At 44.7% G+C, this 19,800-nt stretch overlaps 1 protein-coding gene across 31 annotated transcripts in view; it reads left to right on the top strand.

The window, feature by feature from the left end:
- Nucleotides 1-5,719: 5,719 nt before the first annotated feature.
- ATG7 (autophagy related 7) overlaps nt 5,720-19,800 on the top strand; it is a 279,894-nt gene continuing 265,813 nt past the window's right edge. For 4 of the 31 annotated variants that reach the window (XM_055259859.2, XM_063630326.1, XM_055259860.2 and 1 more), the window contains exon 1: nt 5,790-5,825. The gene's annotated coding sequence lies outside the window, so the exon portion shown is untranslated. Of the gene's footprint in view, nt 6,104-15,491; nt 15,737-18,354; nt 18,449-19,800 lie in introns of all 31 variants that reach the window. The other 27 variants (XM_063630324.1, XM_063630307.1, XM_063630302.1 and 24 more) reach the window with 19 other exon arrangements.

Here is a 19,800-nt window from a genome sequence, read left to right as displayed (position 1 = left end):
CTAAAATAAGCACCTCCTAAGAGAAGGCTGTCATAGGGACCTTGATCATTAAGTAAGAACCTTGCAGACCCAGAAACTCCTTCAGGATTCTTTTCATGGGCTTAAGGCTGATTAACTTCAAGCCAGTTCTTCAAATGACCAATTGCCCAATTTACCAATTTACCAAACATTGGCTTCTTTGTAATTATTCACAAAGTTTAATACAATTCATATTGGATGAGGTTTCTAATCACGTTTTCCTACAATGGTTGTAAAGTTGCAGTGATTTTGGTTTTTTTTCATGGCAGCACATTGAAAAATGTTCAATTTTCTTTGCCTCCAGCTTGCTGCTACTGCAGGGAGAGACAGAAGAGGAGAAATAGAGGTAAAGAGACTGTAGGTGACAGAGGGGAAAAATAGGAGGAAATGGCGGGAGACAGGGCATCAGAGAGGAAGGACTAAGGGGAAAAGGTGGGGGACAGTGAAAAGGAGAGAGAGGGCAAGAGATGTGCAGGAGACGAGGATGCTGAAAGGCAGAGATGGGGAGTGACTGTAGGAGGAGACCAAGGTAGAGAGGAGCTGGACATGGTGGCCTATGTTGGTAATCTCAACCCTTTGGGAGGCTGAGGTGGGAGGATCACTTGAGCCCGGGAGTTGGAGGCTGCAGTGAGCTATGATCACACCACTGCATTTCAGCCTGGGCAACAGAGCGAGACCCTGTTTCTAAGGAAAAAAAAAAAGGACAGATGAAGATATGAGGAGGAGGCAGAGGGAGAAACTGAGACATGGAGAGACAGAAGAGAAGCGGAGAAAGGGAATGAAAAGAAAGTAAACTGAATGGCATAATATTAATATACTCAAGAAAAATCCACATTCAGGAACATATTCTTCATTAATGTATTCATAAGTTAAATATATTTAGAGGCAGAATAAACCACCTTTATATTTTGATAAATAGAAAATTCCTTAAGATGCTCTTCTGAAAACAAAATGAAAACCAGTCAATTACAGTATCACATCAATCTTTAAAAGCTTGTGAAGCCCTTCCATTCAATAGAAATTGCCATAAACCATATACATTGGTAATGTTAGCAAAGTGTTCATTCAGAAAATCTATGAACTAGCAAATTGTCCATTTAGTAAATTGGTCATTTGGCTACTTGGCTTGTGGACAATCTCTGACCTCTTTTGAAGATGGGCACTGCATGGACTTCCAGGAGGTGGATTTAATAGTCTTAACTCAGCATGAAAAAGATGCTGGGATGCTCCTGGCTGTTTATGCACCCTAAGTGCCATAGAGACATGCTGTTGGCCAGGCATGGTAGCTCATGCCTGTAATCCCAGCACATTGGGAGGCTGACACGGGCAGATGGCTGGAGTCCAGGAGTTCGAGACAAGCCTGGGCACCATGGTGAAACCCTGTCTCTACTAAAAATACAAAAATTAGCCAGGGACTGTGATGCACACCTGCAGTCCCAACTACTTGGGGCGGGGCTGAGGCAGGAGGATCACTTGAGCCCAGAAAGTTGAGGCTGCAGTGAGCCAAGATTGGGCCACTGCACTCCAGCCTGGGTGACAAAGAGAGACTCTGTCTCAAAATAAAATAAAATAATAAAATAAAATAGAAACATGCTGATAAAGATCTTATCTGCCAATATTTATCGATCCACAATTTGTCAGGCTTTCAAAGCCTAGCTTGACGTGACATATAGTTCTCATTGTGTGGAGCATGTACTCTTCTCAACTGAGATGCAAGATGAATGATGAAGGTGGATTGACCTGAATCACTGTAGCCTTGAATAAGTGTCACGGGGCCTCATGACCCTGCTGTGTCTGAGAACATTCTCTGCCTTTTTAAGTCTCCTGGGTCTGCATCTTTCTTAATGCTCCATGGTCTTGGAGCCCCAATGGTCTGCCTACCCCATTCCAGGCAGCAGACGCATGTCTTCTTCCTTAGCCTCACCCTATCTTCCTGCTAACAAGGAAGCCTCATTGGTCGTCTGAGCAATCATTAGCTCTGGTCCCCATATCTATTTTGGATTCCCAGACCTTATCTGTTAATTAACAAATATTTTTCCAGCACTTCTTAGGCCGTTAGGAGACAATGTCTGGCCTGAGACAGAAAGACATGATTTCGACCCTGTGGAGCTACTTCAGGTTTGCAAGTGACAGAAATCAACTTTGTGAATAGTTACTAGAGTATCTTAGTCTGTTTTGTGCTCCTATAACAGAATATCACAGACTGGGTAATTTATAATGAATAGAAATTTATTGGCTCACAATTCTGGAGGCTGGTAAGTCTAATATCAAGGTGCTGGCATCTGGTGAGGACCTTCCTGATGCATCATGACATAATGAAAGAGCAAAGAGAGGGCAAGAGAGAGCAAAAGGGAGCAATCCCACTCCTGTAATAAAGAACTCACTCCCATGATAACAGCATTAGTGCATTCATGAGAGTGGAAACCCATGACCTAAACACCTCTTAAAGATCCCACCTCCCAATATGATCACAATGACAATTAAATTTTAACATGAGTTTTGGAGGGGACAAATGTTCAAGCCACATAGCATGGCATGCTTTGTGGAATCTAGTGATACTTTGGATGACTTTGCCTTGAGGAGGGCTTCAGACAAGTCAGCCATAGGAACCTCAAGCTAAAAATTCAAGGAAACTCCCTCTCTAGGATACTGCCAATGATCTACATAAACTAATCCTATTCCCACTCTATGAACATCAGTTCAAAAGTCCCAAACTCAGGATAAAGAATCGTCCTGTGTCCACTTTACTCCAGTCAACTCTGGAGGGGCTGGAGGCTGGGGTGGCACGGGTGGTACAAACATAGCTGGAGAATCAGCAGTTCCCAGAGAAGCAAGGATTACTGTGAGTTGGGCAGAAGCTTTAAAAAGTGTTCATTATAAAATCACAAAACCCAGCAGTGGAGTCAAACTTATAAAGAACTAACTTTAACTTAGGCTCATATATGCTCAATAGAGTAAAGCCCAGAGGTGGTGGGTATGAGGCATGCCTTCATATAGGAGGTGACATCCTACTGTTTGTTTTTAAAATCAGCCGGGTGCAATGGCTCACGCCTGTAATCCCAGCACTTTGGGAGGCCGAGGTGGGGCAGATTACCTGAGGTCAGGAGTTTGAGACCAGCCTGGCCAACGTGGTGAAACCCCATCTCTACTAAAAACACAAAAATTAGCCGGGTGTGGTGGCACACGCCTGTAATCCCGGCTACTTGGGAGGCTGAGGCAGGAAAATTGCTTCAGCCTGGGAGTCAGAGGTTGCAGTAGCCGAGATCGTGCCACTGCACTCCAGCCTAGCTGACAGAGTGAGACTCTGTCTCAAAATAAATAAATAAATAAATAATAAAATAAAATCAAGTTTATTACACACAATACATACAATAAAATGCACCCATGTAAAAGGCAGAGTTTGATGAGTTTTGATAAATGTATACACCTGTGTCAGCCCTACCTCACTTAAGCTGTAGAACATTTCTATCACCCCAGAAAACTCCTCATGCCCGTTTGTAGACCATGCCCCACTCTGCTCCTAGGAACGACTGATCTACTGATCTGACTTCTATCACTGTGTCAGAGGCATTTGAACCAGAGCGACTCCATGTCAAGTAGTGGCTGAGTAAAGTAAGGCTGAGACCTACTGGGCTGCATTCCCAGGAGGTCAGGCATCGTTGGTCACAGGATGAGGTAGGAGGTCGGCACAGGATAGAGGTTACACAGACCCTGGTGATAAAACAGGATGCAGTAAAGAAGCTGGCCAAAACCAAGGAGTGATGAAAGTGACTTTTTGGCTGGGCCTGGTGGTCCACGCATGTAATCCCAGTACTTTGGGATGCAGAGGTGGGAGGATCCCATAAGCCCAAGAGTTTGAGAAAGCCTGGGCAATGTAGAGAGACCTTGTCTCAATTTTTTTTTTTTTTTTTTTTTTTTGAGACGGAGTCTCGCTCTGTCGCCCAGGCTGGAGTGCAGTGGCTCGATCTTGGCTCACTGCAAGCTCCGCCTCCTGGGTTCACGCCATTCTCTTGCCTCAGCCTCTCCGAGTAGCTGGGACTACAGGCGCCCGCCACCACGCCCGGCTAATTTTTTTTTTTTTTTTTTGTATTTTTAGTAGAGACGGGGTTTCACGGTGGTCTCGATCTCCTGACCTCGTGATCCGCCTGCCTCCGTCTCCCAAAGTGCTGGGATTACAAGCGTGAGCCACCGCGCCCGGCCCAAAGAAACTTCTTAAGGGTGGGGGAGATTATAAAGAACCTTCTTTTTTTTCTTTTTTGTTTTTGAGATGGAGTCTCGCTGTGTCTCCCAGGCTGGAGTGCAGTGGCACGATCTGGGCTCACTGCAAGCTCCGCCTCCCGGGTTCACGCCATTCTCCTGCCTCAGCCTCCCGAGTAGCTGGGACTACAGGTGCCTGCCACCACGCCCGGCTAATTAAGAACCTTCTTAAGTGTGGGGGAGATTATAAAGTGCAGTGATCAGTTAGGGTGGGGCAGAAACAAATCAATGGTAGAATGTCATCAGTTAAGGCTATTTTCACTTCTGTGGATCTTCAGTTGCTTCAGGCCATCTGGATGTATATGTGCAGGTCACTGGGGATATGATGGCTTAGCTTGGGCTCGGAGCCTGACACACACAACCCGTACTGAGAATACGTTGGCCTCAAGATAAAACATTCTCTAATCTACTATCTGATCAAGCCACCCCTTCATCCCACTTCCCATATTCAGTTGTTTCTAGCCTTGTTTACCTGCCTTTGGGGAGGGTTGGGGGTGGGGGAACCCTCTTTTTCCCTAACCATGGAAACATCTGCGGATTTTTTGGTCAGAGTGATCTCACTATTGCAATAGTCTCCCTCTGCTATCGCACAGTTCCTTCTGTCCCACCTCTCTCACTTCTTGCAGTAATCCTTTCTAATAAGTATCCTTATTAGTCTGGATTTGTTTTCTTATTTGCCAGAATCAAACAAACTTCAGATTACGTTCCTGGCCCAAAAGCCCTTTAACTTTCAGCAAGCCACCTAACTTTTCTTAGATTCTGTTCTTTCATATATAACTTGGGGATACGTTTCAGGATTCTTGTGAGGATTAGCGATGTAAAACCCTGAAAACATGGTGGCTAGTCAATTAAAAGCAGTCATCACTCTTGTTGTTATGAGTCTAGAGTGGTGTATCAGAGTTAATTTGTGAAAGGCCTTACAGGCCAGACAGAGAAACTTGTCATAATCACTGCTGTATCTTCAACACCTGTCCAGTGCTTTGCACGCGCATAGTATCTAATCAACAAGTATTGAGAGGGAATAACTTTATCTCACTGACAGTGAGGAGCTATGAGAATGATGGCTGGTTTAGAAAAGGCAGGTTGGTCACTGTCGACGTTCACTGGCCTTTCCCTACTAAAATTGTCATCTCCTGGCTCTCCACACCTGCCACCCTGATGACCCCTGTGCTGCGTTTGATGCCGCCTCTCCTGGAGAATGGCCATGGTGATCATTCCTGTCATCCTCTGAAATCAAAAGAGAGAACGTGGGGCACTTTCTTAAAAGCCTGAAGGGAATGTAGACATTCCGACATCTGGTAAGATAGGTGAGACACACCTGCAAGCTCTCCATCGCTTCCCCCGGGGGCGTCGCCGCCCCCTAATGCCCCGCCCTCCCCACGACTCAAGTTCCTCCCACTTAGCTCGGTGCTAGGGGCGCATTTCCCCGGCTTGCCTCTGCTCCTTTGCGCACGCGCGCCGCTTCCCCGTGGCAGGCGCGGGCAGGGCCGCGTTGCGTCATCGGGGCGCGCGCCTCAGAGAGAGCTGTGGTTGCCGGAAGTTGAGCGGCGGTAAGTGAGCCGCGGCGGGCGAGGGTGTTGTGGGGTCTTGCTAGGCCGGTTTTGGAGGCCTGGAGTCAAGGGGCGAGCTCGCCGGGGAGGGCGAGGGTCACAGCAAGTCTCAGGATCCTCCTCTGCCAGCTTCTGGGTGGTCTTCCTCCTCCAGGGACTCACTGATTCCGGCTGGCGCCCTTCGTCTGTAGCCGCGTCCCCTCAGACTGGTTCAGTCCGGGGTCTTCTGACTTGGAAGCTCGTGCTGATTTCCTAAGTCAGCCCCTCCTGTCCTCTTGGTAGGCAGTGCTCAGAATCTTCAGTGTTGGAACACGGGAGATAGGACGTTTGGATTCCCATCCTGGCTGTGTCTGGATTTGCTGTCTCTGGCACGTTCCTTCCCCATCTAAGCTGCTTTTCCCTCATCTGCAAAATGGGAATGGTAATTCGCCATTTGTTAAGTGAGGAGGTTAAATAAGTTTACTTTCTGAGAAAGAAAATTCTCAATTCCTTGGTTACAGGGTTAGAAACTAATGCACAATAAGAATCAGTCCGGTAAGGTAAATGTAGGTGTTAGAACATTTGTCAGAAATAGAGTCAAACTTTTAATTTTACCGAAATGAATTTTATAACTACAGTACTAACGTACATGATGTTGGAGAAGTACAAGCCAAACCGTGTGTGTGTGCACGTGCGTGCAATTTCCTGATTTTTAAACACTGGCGACTGATGGCCATTTTTAAAAAATTTGCAAGTAATTCTGGTTTTTAAAAACATTGGCAACTCAGTTTTTACAAAACCCTGTTCAACTGTAACCAGTCATATGTGTGGCTGTCAGTTTGGGACCTCTGGATCCCAGACTCCCTTTTTCATTGACTACGTAGATTTTTTTTCTCTGACACCTCTGCCCACTGGCCAGATTTCTTCAGTGACAGAAAGCTTTCTACTTCTGGTTACTCCTGTTTGGTCCTCCCCCAGTTCTGACTCTTAGGTTGAGCTGAAAGCAGCTACTCGGTAATCTTAGCTCACTATTTCTTCTTCAGGCTCTTGGAATCACCCCTGCATTTAATTGCCCTATACATCATTGAAAGCTGCTAGTTTGTCTTCCTCTTCTCACCTTTTCTTCTCTAGGCTAAGCATATTTAATGTATTTGCTCGTAGTAAACTTAACAGTGACAGCAAATTTCGTCATGTTTTGTTATATCCCCAGCATACAGAGCAATGCCTAGCATATTATATATGCTCAATAAATACTTGTTGGATGAATGAGTAAAACAAATATTTGCCTGTTATGTGCCTGGCATTATTGTGGGCACTGGTGATCAGTAAAATAAGAAAAAGAACCTTGTTTCATGGCACCTTCTAATAATAGTGGTGGTGGCGGCGGTGGTGGCATTGTCAGTAAGGGTTGGTAGGTGTTTCCGATTCTGAAACGTACAGGGTCATGGGATGGAGAGTAATTGTGGGGAAGCATAAAAGCTAGCTAGTAAGGGATGGCTTCCCTGAGGAAGTGACCTAACACTTGAATAAAGAAAAGGCCAGTCTTGGAATGGCTCATGTTGCAAAACTGCTCTCCCATCCCCCAACGCTGCTCCAGTCTTGTTAAGCTGCTTGCAGGTGTGTCTCACCTATAGCCCTTTGCTTCTGCTGCTTAGAACATCTCCCCTTCCCCTTCCATTTATCTTGGCCAACTCCTTCCTTCCCTCATGTGACATGATTTTGAAATCCTTTAAGAGCTGAGTACTGGACTTTCCATTACTCAACCACAGGTTCCCTTTTTTGTTCCCAGCCAGCATCTCATTATAGAGAATAAACATTTATTGAGCTTCGGCTGTGTGTCTGTCACTGCGCTGCAAGCTGGGAATACAAAAATGAGTAAGATACACATCCCTGTCCTCAAAGAGTTTACTTTTTTTTTAAGTCAAGGAGGTAGCAATGGTATGTCATGAAGCTATTGCGGAGGTTTGGTAGAGGAGGACTTAGGGTACGCATAAGTCAGGCTGACTCATCAGAGAAGGTTTCAGTGAGGAGGTGCTGCTTTAGCCAAGACCTGAAGGATGAACGAGATTTGACAGGTGAAGAGTGGTTCAAAGTGAGATGAGCAAAGGGCTAGAGGTGAGAATGCATGGCCTGCTTGTGGTTCACCGGAGTGGCAGTGTGGAGGTGTAGGATGAGAGGTCACTGGAAAGGTAAGCACTAGCCACATCGTGAAGGGCCCTGTGGACAATAGCATGTTAAGCACACATAGACTTTGGGATCCAAGATAGCTGCGTACCGATACTCGCATTGCCACTGAACTAGTTTTGTGACCCTGGGCAAGTCACTTCCTTTCTAAGCTTCAGTTTCCTCATCTCTAAGAAGGGGAAATAAAAACTGAATGAGGTGATATCTTACTCACTTGGCACCGGTAGATGCTACTCAATAAATAGTAGTCATTAATATTGCCAGGCCCAGAAGTTTGGACTCTAAAATGTAGGGGCGGGGGTGGAGAGCAGGACACTGAAGATTTTAAAACAGATGCGACATCCTCTCATCTGTTTTAAATTACCCAGGCAGCAGTGTGGTGATTACACTGGACAGAAGAAGACAAGCAGGGGACCAGTTGGGTATAGTTGCAGTGATCCAGGTGACAGGATGAAGCTCTGGATGAAGGCAGTGACAGTGGAGATGGAGGGGGGTGGGAGGAGTTGAGAGATTAAGGAGGTGGAATTTGCTGGACTTGGTAACTGATAGGATGAAACAGAGGATCAGGATCTTGATGGCGGGAGGGCAGAAATGAATTTGCTGTGTGGAATTGAGCAGTAACAAAATTCTTTGACTAGTGTCTCTAATTGATTAACCCTGACCTCTGATTTTATTTGGAAGTCAGTTTGCCTCTGTCGTCCACTTCTACCCATGGAAATGACGTTCACTAATGTCTTCCTCTCCTCTTTTTTTTTTTTGAGATGGAGTTTCACTCTGTCACCCAGGCTGGAGTGCAGTGGCGCAATCTCGGCTCACTGCAAGCTCTGCCTCCTGGGTTCACGCCATTCTCCTGCCTCAGCCTCCCAAGTAGGTGGGACTACAGGTGCCCACCACCATGCCCAGCTAATTTTTTTTTTTTTTTAGTAGAGATGGGGTTTCACTGTGCTAGCCAGGATGGTCTCGATCTCCTGACCTTGTGATCTGCTTGCCTTGGCCTCCCAAAGTGCTGAGATTACAGGCGTGAGCCACTGCTTCCTCTCCTCTATCTCCTGATCTCCCCACCCTTCTGCAGTGCGATTAAGACCTGATTGTATAATCAAGGGAGAATAAATACTGGAGGTGCTGCTCTGTTAATTGGTAGTCAACAGGTATTTCCATGATCTTGGCAGACTGAGGAACAGCCTATTCACTCCATCTCAGACCAGCTTCAGAATGATCACTTTTGGGATTTCCTCACACCTTCATCCCAGTTACCATCCTTGAACTTGCTCCGGTTTGTCAGCCTCTCTTTGAGTGTGTTGTACAGGAAGGAAATCCTCTTTCCTTGAGGACTCTAACCATGCAGAGCAAGACTGCACTTTTCTTGTGGTAACCTAAAGCCCTGCCAGCTCCATTATAGACACATTGTGCTTTTGACACTATTACACTAGTGTGCCACCAAATAGGCCCTCAGCATGGCTCAGCTGTCCCCGTATCCTCAGGCAGCTCTCTTGTCCATTTCCCTTTATGTCTTTCTCAAATTCATTCCTCTCCTCAACTTACTACCTTGACTTTTGCTCCACTAAGTTGCGGCTGTCAATTAAGGCGCCTCAGCTTCCTCTTCTATCCTTTACCAACTGATCTTTAGCTGACCCTATCCTTTTGCCTTTTATTCTAATTCTGTGAAAGAAATGGTGTTTTAAGGCTAAGTCCTCTATTTGTGCTTGAGATCCCATCTCCTCCTTTGCCTCAAGGACTGGGTTCCATCATTTGTTCATTTTCTTTCCTGTTTCATCAACCCTTCTCATTTAAATATTCTCTGTTTACTCTCATTTTGGAAAAAACAAAAACCCTCCCATTAACCTATGCTGCACCCTGTCACGCCTCTTTTACCCAGCCACCTTTCTTGGAAGAGTTCTAGAGTTGCTACCTGTACTTCCCTAAGTCATCACTAAAATCCTGCTCTCGTCCCACCACTCCCCAAAGGCATCAGACCTTGACATTGCCAGAATACCTGACCACTTTTCCTTCCTTATCTTTCTTGGCACATCTGACATTGCTGACCTTGCCCCTCACTTAGGAAAACCCAGTTCTACTTTGTATTATCTCTCTGGCCATTTGCCCCTCAATTTCCATTGTGGGCTCTTTTCTTCCCCTTTGTCCCTCACATGCCAATTTTTGCCAAGACTCTGCCCTCTACTATATTCTTTTCAACCCCAGCTTCAAACTTGTTTATATGCTCATGACCTCTGTTCTGTATCATGAGCCTGAATCTCTCCTGAGTGCTACCCTCAAACTCAAACAAGTCTAAAACTAAGCTCCTCATCTTCCCTTTGAACCTGCCGTTCTTTCTCCATTCTTGAATCTTGCCAATTCCCCTCCTTCCATTTAGTCATCCAAAACAGAACCCTGGGAGTCATCTCAGACTCTTCCTCTGGTACTATCCCTCCTTTCCATCTTCCAAGTCCAGGTAGTTGTCAGAGTTCTATAGATTTGACTTTGTTGCTATCTCCTGACACTTATCTCCTCCGTTTCCTCCCTTGTGCCCTCAGTTCGGGCTCCCCTCCCTTCCTGCCTGTCTTTCTGCACAGCCTCCCTGCTGGTTGCCCTGCCTCAGCAGTCCGGTCCTCACTGCTGTGGATTGCCTTTACTAAAATAGAGATCTATGCAGAAATACAGTTGCATAGCTTTTCACATAAGGCTCTTCATGATATGGCCTTTGCCTGCTTTTACGGCATGGTCCATCTACTCTGCCCCATGTGCCTCTCCTTGCTGCCATACAGAACTCTATCAGGGGAACCTGCCCCCAATATTTCAATGTACGTTCTTTCTATTTTCCATAAGTGTCAGCTGGCTGAGAAATAAAGAGTACAAAGAGAGGAATTTTACAGCTGGACCTCCGGGGATGACATCACATATTGGTAGGACTGTGATGCCCACCTGAGCTGCAAAACCAGCAGGTTTTTATTAAGGACTTCAAAAGGGGAGGGGGTGTGCAAACAGGGAGTGGGTCACAAAGATCACATGCTTCTGAGGAAACAGGACAAGGACAAAATCAGAAACTCCTGATAAGGGTCTATGTTCAGCCGTGTATGTATTGTCTTGATAAACATCTTAAACAACAGAAAACAGGGTTCAAGAGCAGAGAACTGGTCTGACCTCAAATTTACCAGGGCAGGGCTTCCCAATCCTAGTAAGCCTGAGGGTACTGCAGGAGACCAGGGCATATTTCAGTCCTTATCTCAACTGCGTAAGACAGACACTCCCAGAGTGGCCCTTTATAGACGCCCCCCCGCCCCCGCCCCGGAATGCATTCCTTTCCCAGGGTCTTAATTATTAATATTTCTTGCTAGGAAAAGAATTTAGTGATATCTTCCCTACTTGCATGTCCATTTATAGGCTGTCTGCAAGAAGAAAAATATGGCTCTATTCTGCCCGACCCTGTAGGCAGTCAGACCTTATGGTTCCCTTGTTCCCTGAAAATCGCTGTTATTCTGTTCTTTTTCAAGGTGCACTGATTTCATATTGTTTAAACACACATGTTTTACAATCAATTTGTACAGTTAACACAATAGTGGTCCTGAGGTGACTTACATTCTCAGCTTACAAAGATAACAGGATTAAGAGATTAAAGACAGGCCTAAAAAATTATAAAAGTATTAATTTTTGGAACTGATAAATGTCCATATTAAAATGAAATCTTCACAATTTATGTTCAGAGATTGAAGTAAAGACAGGCATAAGAAATTATAAAAGTATTATTTGGGAACTGATATATGTCCATATTAAAATGAAATCTTCACAATTTATGTTTCTCTGCCGCGACAGAACTCATTTGTATTTTCTCAAACATACTGTCCTGGTTCGTTCGTTCATATGTTTCAGTCATCAGCAAGTATTTATTGGGCACCTATGAGGTGCTAAGACGTGTTAGAAAAACAATGATGAATAGGGGAAAATGAGAAGCTGGCATGGTTCCTTTCTCATAGAATTTTTATTAATTCGTTCATTGTTTCAGTCATCAACAAGTATTTATTGGGCACCTATGAGGTGCTAAGTCAGGTGCTAGAAAAATAATGATGAATGGGGGAAAATAAGAAGCTGACATGGTTCCTTTCTCATAGAATTTGTATTCTACTGAGGAGGATAACTGCATACGTGCTATGAAGGTAAGGTAGTTGGTGCTCTTTGAGGACTAGAATACAGGAGGATCAACCTAATTCGGAGCTGAGGGAGTCAGGGAAGTCTTCCTTCAGAAGTGATGATTGAGCTGTGATTTGAAGTGAGCAAAGAAATTCACTAGATGATGGGTATGTGGAGGTGGCCAAGAAAATTCTAAGCTTATGCAGAGGCCATGGGGTGTTTCTGCAGTTGACGATGTGGAGCTGAGTCAGCTTCCTCCCTTTGCCTGGAGAGTCCCCACTCCCTACCTCTATCCTACTCATCCAGGGGTCCTTGCATGGGGCTAGTGCTGCCATCTAACCCCCCCTTTCTCAACCATCAGGGGCAGGTCTAGAAGTTTGTGGAGCTGTTTTATTTTGCTTTGTTTTGTGACACTGACCAGAGGGCATTACTGCATTTATTGAGAGATAGCCAGAGATGCTCAACATTCTGCAGTGTGCAGGGATAGATCTAAACAAAAAAGAATTGTCCCATCCAGCATGTCAGTAGGGCCCCTGTTGAGAATCTACTCGGATGTTCTTAAAACCTTGGCTTAAGGGTTTCTATAGGATATTCTTAAAACTTTGGCTTGGCTGGGTGTGGTGGCTCATGCCGGTAATCCCACTGCTTTGGGAGGCCGAGGCAGGCGGATCACAAGGTCAGGAGTTCAAGACCAGCCTGACCAACATAGTGAAACCCTGTCTCTACTAAAAATACAAAAATTAGCCAGGCAGGGTGGCGGGTGCCTGTAATCCCAGCTACTCAGGAGGCTAAGGCAGGAGAATCGCTTGAACCCAGGAGGCAGAGGTTGCAGTGGAGCCAAAATTGCGCCACCTCCCTCCAGTCTGGGTGACAGAGCAAGACTCTGTCTCAAGACTCCGTCTCAAAAAACAAAAAATAAAAAGCAAACAAACAAAAAAAACCCACCTTGGCTTAAGGGTTTCTATAGGGAACACTGTTGCCTCATCAGTCTAATTTAGATGTCCCTCCTCCTATAACATTCTATACCAACACCAGGCCATACTGTATTTGTTTTATCTCCAAATTGCTATTCTCCGATTCCTCTTCTGTTTTGCTGTCTGATTTGGCTTCAAAATTGTTAGCTCTTTAAAGGTGGGGACCATATTTTTTTTTGCCATTGAACCCTGAAATGTAGCACAGGGACAAGTATATAACATAACTGTTTATTGAAGAAATAACTAATGGAAACCCCAATTTTCTTTTCTTTTCTTTTTTTTTTTTTTTTTTGAGACAGAGTCTTGCTCTGTCACCCAGGCTGGAGTGCAGTAGTGCTATCTCAGCTCACTGCAACCTCCGCCTCCCGGGTTCAAGCAATTCTCAAGCTTCAGCCTTCCGAGTAGCTGGGATTGCAGGCGCCTGCCACCATGCCCGGCCCTTTTTTTGTATTTTTAGTAGAGACGAGGTTTCGCCACGTTGGCCAGGCATGTTATTGGTAAACAATATGATGTTAGTCCTGCTTTTTGAGTGTCTCCTATGGGCCAGATGTATGCATTTTCTAGTTGAATCTTCACACTAATTCTGCACAGTAGGTGATATCCCCGTCTAACAGAAGAGGAAACAGACTCGGAGAAGTTGAATGACTTGTCCAAGGTGGTGTGGCTAGAAAGTAGCAGAGACAGGATTTGAACTCATGTTTCTCTGGCTCATGAACCTGTGCCCTTTCCAGTCTAGCAGACCATCTGCCTTGTCCAGTTGTTTTCTTGAACTTAGATTTAGGGCCCTAGATTTACCTCTGTGAAATTTCAAATCTTGTTAAAATAGGCCTGCCATTCCAGATGGTCGGAATCTTTTTTTATCCTGAATTTTAGTCACTTGTATTGCCTGTTTCTTCTTGTGTCATGAAATCGATAAGCAAATCTATATCATTATCCAAGTTATTGGTAAAATATGGTAATAAGAATACTTTATTGAATATATTTATTTGCCTATTCCCCCTGCTCTTAGCCCCAGCACAGGGTTCAGTGCACATGAAATACTTAGTAAATGTTGATAAATATTCATTCATGTGGATAAATAAAATAAATTGGACAGACCCAGAGACTAAGCCAAAGACCTACTGCTATTAGCTCCTTTCTAATTAACATTAATTAATTCAGTAACCAAGATCCTTTGAATAAGATTATTTTACCAGTTCTTAATCCCTCTAATTATGTTAGGATCCAATTCCTGTATCTTCACCTTGTCTACCGGGATTTCTAGAGCAGCCTTGTGAGACATTTCTGAGACCTGTATATCCTGTGTCTATGATTCTTGCCTGATCAAAGTAGGAATGCAGTTACTCTGTTATGACTTTTTCTTAGAGAAACCATATTGGCCTCTTGTGATTACTTAGGGCTGCCTCATACAGTTATGCAGTCTGTGCACTGCACAAGAGGCCACATCAAAGGGGGTTCCATTTATATCATAGGTATTGTGGGTGCATTTTTGTAATGACAGTGGCAGAGAAGGCTACTATGTCTTGAGATAACCTAATCAGTATATTACAACATTTCTCTAACTAAAGGAAGTAAAATCTTGAAGCAGGGGTGTAATTTTCTGATTGTACAAAGGCGCTAAGTGGACTAGAGTGGCCCATATGGGCCTTTCCTGGGAGCAAAACTTCTGTCCAGTGGTCTTTAGAACCCATCTTTATTCTTATCTTTGAAAAATCAGGCCGGGTGCGGTGGCTCACGCCTATAATCCCAGTACTTTGGGAGGCTGAGGCAGGTGGATCACCTGAGGTCAGGAGTTCGAAACCAGCCTGGCCAATATAGTGAAACACTCTCTACTAAAAATACAAAAAATCACCTGGACGTAGTGGCGGGTGCCCGTAATCCCAGCTACTTGGGAGGCTGAGGCAGGAGAATCGCTTGAACGTGGGAGGCGGAGGTTGCAGTGAGCTGAGATCGCGCCATTGCACTCTAACCTGGGCAACAAGAGCGAAACTCCATCTCAAAAAAGAAAGAAAAGAAAAAAGAAAAATCAAACATTTTGAAAATCTGAAATCAGGCCTTTGTTTGGCCCGGTTTTTCAGTACTTCTCCCATTTCTCAGGATTCTTTAAAGATCACCAGAAATGAAAACCACAGAGATGTTATTATTTAGAAGCAAGCCTTCATAACTCAGCCAGCTTTTAGGAAACCATCATAGATTTTAGTTGTTGGTTGGCATAGGGCTCCACAGTGATTCAGACAAATCCAGGTGGCTGTCTCTCAGATGAACAGAGAAATGGGCAACAGTGTTGATCAGTGGAGGTAACAAAAGGACTCAGAAGAAGGCACACTCCCCTCCATCTTTCTGGCAGTATTGCTTCCTCTCTCCTCTTTCCCACATTTTCTCAGCCATCACTGTCCCTCCCATGTAGGCTTCTCAAACCCCATAATGCTGGTATCCAGTGCATCCATTCTCAAAAACTGAAGCTGATGGACACCAGATTGCATGTGAAGGTGAAGGATATTATAGCAGAAGGAAACCAAAATGAAAGAAAAACAGCTCCTGGAAGTAACCAATGAGAAGGATAGATAGAGTTTGAAGACTGTGGATGTGACTGCTTCTTCCCTGGTTGACCCACTGAAGAAGAAATCACGTTGATTCAGAGTTGGCTTAGAGGTGAGGAGGACAACTCACCCATCATTGCAATTTTCCTCACTGCCAGTGTGATCAGCTGTTACCACAGAAATCACCTGAAAGCACAGTCACAAACCAATTTGGCTGACTTGATGACTTGATGTCTTGTGGAGATGTTAGTTTTGCTCAGGGACATCTTGACTCTAATGCAACTTTTAAAAGGAAGTGAGGTTTCTGTACCCAGCTGGTTTCCCTGTAGGAGTCCTGAGTTCTCATCTTCCGGTAGAGCCTACTCTTTCTTCTAAGTTTAGAACTTTTTTCCTTCTTTTGGAAGAGAAGGCTTTAAACCTCCTTCTTTAACAGCCTTGCAGATTGTTTCCGAAACTCATGAGGTTGCAGAAGCATCATTTGTCTATAAAATGTGCATTGGCTCCGTATGCCAAAGCAGCCTCCTCCCGACTCCTGGCGATCTCTACCTCCTTTTTACACATCAGCAGCTAAGAACATATGCTGTTTGTCAGCGGGACTTGGTCATGTGGTTTGGTGCTTATTTTAACGACTGCCAGAGCTTGCAGCCCTGCAGCTGGGAAAATGAGAATAGAAGCCTGCTCTGTGTGCTCCATTTTGGCCCAGAGAAGGCACTTCAGGGCCAAATTGCAGTTATTCTGCACTTCTGCTAAGTGAATGGCCCCACATGGGCTCAGAGAAATCGGACACTGAGTGCTTGCTGCCCTTTAGAACTTGTTCTTTTGGACTTCTTGATGACCTGTAGTGGGAGACTGACCATTTCCTTTTAATTAAGCCTCTGTTGTAATTGCAGAGCTCTTTTGAGGGAGGTAGGCTTTAAATGAGCCATGTTTTAGGCAGAGGAAATTTTCATAGTGAGCATGGGGAAGGGGAACCACATTAGTCAGGCATTGTTGGCTAATACGGGGCAGTGACAAGAAAAACTACCAGCAGCTACCATTTATTGACTGCTTGTTGTATGCCAGGCACTGTAGCAGGCACATCACAAACATTTAGCCCTCCCAGCAAGTTCTGGAGTAGGTATACTTGTCCTTATCTTACACCTGAGTAAATCCAGGTGCAGGGGGGTGAAGGAACCTGCCCTAACCTGCCCTAGGCTTCTCAGCCAATAGGAGGTGGAGGTGGAATCCACACTCGGGTTTATCTGACTAAAGACCCGATTCCTGACTGCATTACATTACCTCTCCTTTTAGCATCCTTTCCCTGAACCATTAAAAACTCTCCTGCTTGTGGCGGACTCAGTGGCTCACGCCTGTAATCCTAGCACTTTGGGAGGCCAAGGCAGGTGGATCACCTGGGGTCAGGAGTTTGAGATCAGCCTGGCCAACAAAGCGAAACCCTACTAAAAATACAAAAATTAGCTGGGCGTGGTGGCGCATGCCTGTAATCCCAGCTATGTGGGAGGCCAAGGTAGGAGAATCACTTGAACCCAGTAGACAGAGGTTGCAGTGAGCCGAGATCATGCCATTGCACTCCAGCCTGGACGACAGAGCGAGACTCTGTCTCAAAGAAAAATAAATAAAAAAAACTCCCCTGCTCTCCTAAAGCAAACAGACAAAAAACTAAAACAACACAGAAAAATTAGAATGTGATAATTTTTAGCATTGTCAGGCTGGTTTATGGAAACTAGAGGCCTGTGTGTCTAGCTTCCCCTAAAGACAGGTTCTTTTTGTTTTTTTTTCTCTCCCTCTGTTTTTTATTTTCCACAATTACTTCTTCACTTTAAAGTGAATTACTTCTTCATGTAAAACATCCTGTATTTCTTCATTAAAAAATATCCTACACTTCTTCATTTTAAAAAATCCTACACTGGCTTGATTATTTGCTGTGTCCAGTCCTAGAGGGAGAATGGTTGGGCAGTCTCACTCCAGGAAGCACTCCTGCTTCAATTAATTCTATCAGCAGCCAAGCCAAAATACTTCCATCCTTAGCTTCTTTAATCACAAAATGCCAGAAAACTTTATGGAAATGATTTCTCATTTAGGCTCCTTATTTAGAGTAATGAATTGCTTTTTACCAAAGCTAAATTTAAGTAGGTCATCTGTTAACTGATGACCTACTTTAATGACCTACTGATGAATAAATGAAGGTTCTCTTTGTAGGACTGGTATAGTTTAAAGATAGGGGTTTTGTTCTACTTTTTTATTTTATCTTATTTTTTGAGACAGGGTCTTGCTCTGTTGTCCAGGCTGGAATACAGTGGTGCAGTCATGGCTCACTGCAGCTTGGATTGCCTGAGCTCAGGCGATCCTCCTGTCTCAGCCTCCTGAGTAGTTGGGACCACAGGCCTGCACCACCACTCCATAATAATTTTTTAAAATTATTTGTAGAGATGAGGTCTTACGATGTTGCCTAGACTGGTCTCGTCTGGGCTCAAGTGATCATCCTGCTTTGGCCTCCCAAAGTGCTAGGATTACAAGTGTAAGCCACTGTGCCTGTGCCTGGCCTTTTTTTTTTTTTTTTTGAGATGGAGTCTTGCTCTATCGCCCAGGCCGGAGTGCAGGTGCACAATCTTGGCTCACTGCAAGCTCCGCCTCCCGGGTTCACACCATTCTCCTGCCTCAGCCTCCCGAGTAGCTGGGACTATAGGCGCCCGCCACCATGCCCAGCTAATTTTTTTTTTGTATTTTCAGTAGAGACGGAGTTTCACCGTGTTAGCCAGGATGGTCTCGATCTCCTGACCTCGTGATTTGCCCGCCTCAGCCTCCCAGAGTGCTGGGATTACAGGTATGAGCTACCACACCCGGCTTTTTTTTTTTTTTTTAATTCCTTCCTGTGACAGGTTCTCACCCTGTCACGCAGGCTGGAGTTCAGTGGCACAATCACGGCTCACTGCAGACTCGACCTCCTGGGTTCAAGCGATCCTCCCACCTCCTACCTCAGCCTCCCAAGTAGCTAGGACTACAGGCGCCTGGCAATTTTTTTTATTTTTTGTAGAGATGGGGGCCCATCATGTTACCCAGGCTGGTCTTGAACTCCTGGGCTCAAGCAGTCCTCCTCCTTCAGCCTCCCAAACTGTGGGGATTACAGGTGTGAGCCACCGCACCCGGCCCTATTTTACTTCTTTATTCATGGATAACATACATAAAGTGCACTGATAGCAAATGTTTAGCTTGTGGCTTTTTACATAGGTACATGCCTTGTAACCACCACCCAGCTCAAGATATAGAATATTTCCATCTCCCCAGGAGCTTTCCTCGTGGCCTTCTCAGTCAGTAGCTCCACCTCATCCTGTAATCACCGTTCTAACTTCTGTCAGGTTGATTGGTTTTGCCTGTTGAACAAAGTATAAAGCTGTGTGTGTCTGGGTGATAAAATTATTCTTACTATTTTATTTTGGAACAGTTTCAAACTTACAGAAATACTATAAGAATAAGACAGAGACCTTCTATTTATCCATCTCCCAGAGAATCCCATTCAGTTTTTGTCCCAAAATGCCCTTTTATAGTGGAGCATCATCCCAGGATCACACGTGGTCCCCAGCTGTCACGTCTTTGTGGTCTCTTTCAATCTGGGACAGTTCCTTGTCTCCCTTTGACTTTTAAGACCTTGGCACTTCTGAAGACTATAATCCTGGTCATTTTGTAGAATGTTTTTCAACTTGGGTTTATCTGATGTTTCCTCCCATGAGATCCAGGTTGTGTATTTTCATCCAAACACCACAGATGCTGTGTTCTTTCCATGGCATTCTATCAGATAGCACACAGTGTCTGTTTGTCACGTTGCTGCTGGTGTTAACTTTAATCTCTTCATTAAAATGCTATATTAATGACCAGATATTGTCACTAGTAGCTACCAGAACGCTTTCAGAAAGAAACATTTATTCTTGACTACTTTCATATGCAGTTGAGTAAGGTTTTATTTGCACTGATTTGTGCATGCATGTTTCCTGCCCGCTAAGGTCTTAGTCTTGAAAAAACAATAATAGGTTTAGAGACCTAAGTTATATGGCATATCGTCGTATGTTCTTCATGATTCCTTACTCCATATTCTGTGGTAATTGGCTTCTGGGGTTTGTTCTCATAGTCATAGAAGTTTGTGTTATTTCTTGCTTTTGTTTCTTTTGGGGAGGATATCTA

Source organism: Symphalangus syndactylus, chromosome 21 (assembly GCF_028878055.3).
Source record: "Symphalangus syndactylus isolate Jambi chromosome 21, NHGRI_mSymSyn1-v2.1_pri, whole genome shotgun sequence".
NCBI classification, from domain to species: domain Eukaryota; kingdom Metazoa; phylum Chordata; class Mammalia; order Primates; family Hylobatidae; genus Symphalangus; species Symphalangus syndactylus.
This window is presented reverse-complemented; position numbering and strand designations above follow the sequence as displayed.